Below are 4224 nucleotides of genomic sequence, written 5' to 3' on the forward strand. Positions count from 1 at the left end.
CGAACACAGCACGCCAGTTTTGCTGTTTCTGTCTAGATATTTAAGAAGTGGAGCAAGGGATTCAACCGACCATCTTTCCTGCTCAGACTGTGGGGAGGGATTCACGTGGATCATCTGACTGACTGGCACGTCTGTCATTTTACAGAGCGGAGAGGCCATCCACCTGCTCAGACAGTGGGAATGGATTCACTCAGTCATCTCAACTGAGAGTACATCAGCAGGTTCACACTGGGACAAGGCCATTCATCTGTTCTGTGTGTGAGAAGGGATTCAGTTGGTCTTCCCACCTGTGGACACACCAGTCAGTTCACACTGGGCAGAGGCTGTTCATCTGCTGAATTTGTGGGGAAGGATTCACTCGGTCATCTGACCTAATGGCTCACAAGCGAGTCCACACTGGGGAGGGGCCATTCACCTGCTCGGACTGTGGGAAGGGATTCACTCAGTCATCTCAGCTACTGATACATCAGTCAGTTCACACTGCAGAGAGGGATTTCACCTGCTCAGACTGTGGGAAGAGATTCCCTCACTCTTCCACCCTACAGAGACATCAGCGAGTTCACACTGGGGAGAGGCTGTTCATCTGCTCAGTCTGTGGGAAGAGATTCTCTCGGTCATCCCACCTACAGAGTCATCAGCGAGTTCACACTGGGGAGAAGCCGTTCACCTGCTCAGACTGTGGAAAGCGATTCACTGAATCATCCACCCTATTGGAACACCAGTCAGTTCACACCGGGGAGTGGCGGTTCACCTGGTCAGAATGTGGGAAAGGATTCAGTCAGTCTTCCAAACTACTGGCACACCAGTCAGTTCACACCGGGGAGTGGCCATTCACCTGCTGTGAATGTGGGAAGGGATTCACTTGGTCATCCAAATTACTGACACACCAGCGAGTTCACACTGGGGAGAGGCCGTTCACCTGCTGTGAATGTGAGAAGGAATTCACACGGCCATCTGATCTACAGATACACCAGCGAGTTCACACCGGGGAGAGGCCGTTCACCTGCTGTGAATGTGGGAAAGCATTCACACGATCATCTCATCTACTGAGACACCAGCGAGTTCACCCTGGGTAGAGGCCAATCACCGGCTCAGACTTTGGGAAGAGATTCTCTTAGCCATCTTCACCAAATGTGCATCATTCAGTTCACAGTGGGGAGAGGTCGTTCACCTGCTGTGAATGTGAGAAGGGATTCACCCAGTCATCTAACCTTGTGACACATCACCGGGTTCACACTGGGGAGAAAGTTTCAAAAAGCTTTGTGCTGGATATTTGTCCATCACCGTTGCTGAATGCAATTTGGAGAGTGACTGTCAGTGCTGAACTCTGCAATTATTGCTGCTGGTCACCACACCCAGTTCTGCACCCTGGTCACTGGGCATGGGAGGAGTTTCTTCTGCTGCATATTCACCTTTAATGGGACTGGAGTTTAATAATCTGGATCTGAGACAAATAAATCAGTTCTATTTTGAACTCTGTCTCCGGTACTTAGTAAATTTATAACATACCTAGTGTACAGTAGAGAGTCAACTCAGGCCGGCTGGACCCTGCCAGTGATTCTGTTCCACGACAGTCCTTTTAAATCCTCCCCTGTTGTTCATCTCTCGCTCTCCCTGTGGTGATGGGTTCCAAACAGTCACCACTCTGTGGGTGAAGAGGTTTTCCTTGAATTTTCTGCAGACCGAAGAAGTCGAGCTGACTGCAGTTCTGTCTGAGATGTTCTTCCCACTGAAATCTCTGGACTGAGGAAGAATAACACTGGTAGTTAACCTCCTTAATTACGACTCATTTCCACATTATGGGTCATTTTCCCTGCTTCTAAAGGGTTGTTAGAAAACACCACTGTCCTCTAAAGACTGAAAGCAGAATGGGAAACCATCAGTTGGACATTCAATGGAGCAGGGTCAGAAATCAGAGGCAGGTCTGCACAGTGCAGAGTTTGGGGCTCTGGACAATGGTCAGGATAAGAACGTATGATGAGGAGAAGGGAATCAGCAGCGGGGCATGGCAACGAATGACAGAGTAGCAACATTTGGAAGCTGATTGACAGAGAAAATCTTTTGTTTGTCTGGCAGATGACACAAATAATACCTGTGGTGAGGTGCTCCACTGGTCAAGGAACATGTGTGTGTTGGGAATGGTTTTATCTATTGAGCGAGTTGTTCCTGCTTGTTTATCCTGTCATATTATATCTGGATGGTTATTATGGATTGTCCTATCTGAAATAATGTGTTGATTATCATATAATTTGTAAGATTTTGACTGTAAAACTGGATCAGGCTTGAATTTATGGTGCCTTTATGAAGTTATGGTGGTCATTCATGAGTAGGTACTTTAAAGCAAGAATTTGGTGAGTGATATTTGCCACTTGATTGTACCTTTGTAAGTAATCAGATTGAGTTAAACTGCTGCAGGATCCTGCAATGTGTTGGATTGTGTCTGGTTTCTCTTAGCATTTTCTGCACTTACTGTCTTGCTTGTTTGTATTTCATGTATTTTCAATTTTTCTTCCTTTTGTTAACCACCTTGTCCTGTATTTCTGCAAGGACCCCCTCTGTTTCTGGAAAGAGGTCTCCAACTCTCAGTCAGGTGCTCGATGCTTCCTTGTCACCGTCTCGTCTGCTCAGATCATTGGGATGTCTCCCATGGAGGGTCATACTCATTCCACCGGTTAAATGTTTTCTTCCATAGTGTGATTCATTTCTCTGAGTTGGTCTCTCATTAAAATTTTCTGGTCTGAATTTCTTATCACGATTGCATATACACACACGGAGCGTTGAATCCTGTTCATTTTTGATGGAAATATATACCTAGAAGTTTTATCTGACTGTTGTGTGATTTTTTTTTTCATGTGTGTTTTTTCTCTTCCTCCTTTTGTCCAAGGTAGTGTCAATCTAAGTGGGTTGAGTTTAAATAGTCTTTTCTAAAGTTGTCATTTCAGTTCTTATTTATCTTTGTAAATTTTACTGATTGAAATGGGACCAAGATATTTTTATATTAAAAAAAGTTAATGTCGGTTTTGATGAAAGTATTTATTGCCTTTGTTGTATTTGTTAACAACTGAGCTCTGTTTGGCAGGTTTTTTTAAGCCTTGAACTAAATTTTGTTAAAGGTTTTCCCTATTTTGCACTACTTTCTATTTTCTTTGCTTGTTGATATTCCAGATATGTGGGTGTCAAGAGTCCCAATGAAGGGTCTTGGCCCGAAATGTTGATTCCCATCCATAGATGCTGCCTGACATGCTGAGCTCCTCCAGCACTTTGTGTGTAGTTCTCTAGATTTCTAGCATCTGCAGGTCCTCTTGTTTCACAGATACTTGTATGTTTCTTGAAATAGCAGCCGGTAGTTGGGTTGTGTGGCTCTGTTGGTAAAATATTAAATAAAATCATTAGAAAGGGGTGGCAAAGGGCTGGAAGGTGTAGAATCTCTGTGGGTACAATTAAGGAAGAGCAAATGTAAAAATAAAAAAAAATCCCTGATGGAAGTTGTACTTGGATAGAGGATTGGGAAGCTTTGAAAAACCAACAGAATGCAACTAAAATAATTAAGTAGGAAAAGATGGATTACATAGGTGAGCGAGCCAGTAATATTAAAGAGGATACCAAATTTTTCTTCAGGTACATATAGTGTAAAAGAGAGGTGGAAGTGGATATCAAACCACTGAAAAATGATGCTGGAGAGTTATTAATGAGGTGGGGTTGCAAGGTAATGGCAGGTGAACTGAATAAGTATTGTACATCACTCTTATCTGTCGGAGGCACTGGCAGGAATATGAAAGTCCCAGATGTCAGTGGTCAGAATATGTAAAGTTACGTTACTCGGGAGAAGGTTCTTGGGAAACAGAAGGTTAATAGGTCACCTGGAACAGATAGTGTACACCCCAGATATCTGAAAGAGGTGACTGAAGAGATGAGGAGCCATTAGCAATGATCTTTTGAGAATCGTTAAGGAAATTATATCCTCAGAAGTCTTTTCCCTCACTACTCCCCCCTCCCAATTTCACCTATCACCTACCACTTTTTCCACCCCTCTCACCCCCACAGTTCTTCATCTGACGTCTCATATTTTTCTTCCCCCACTCCTGATGAAGGGTCTCGGCCTGAAACGTCGACTGTTTGCTATTTCCAACATATGCTGCCTGGCCTCCTAGATTCCTCCAGCATTTTGAGTATGTGTTGCTTGGATTCCCAGCATCCACAGATTTTCTCCTGCTCTTGATAAAA

The sequence above is a fragment of the Mobula birostris genome, chromosome 13 (assembly GCF_030028105.1).
Source record: "Mobula birostris isolate sMobBir1 chromosome 13, sMobBir1.hap1, whole genome shotgun sequence".
Taxonomy (NCBI): Eukaryota; Metazoa; Chordata; class Chondrichthyes; order Myliobatiformes; family Myliobatidae; genus Mobula; species Mobula birostris.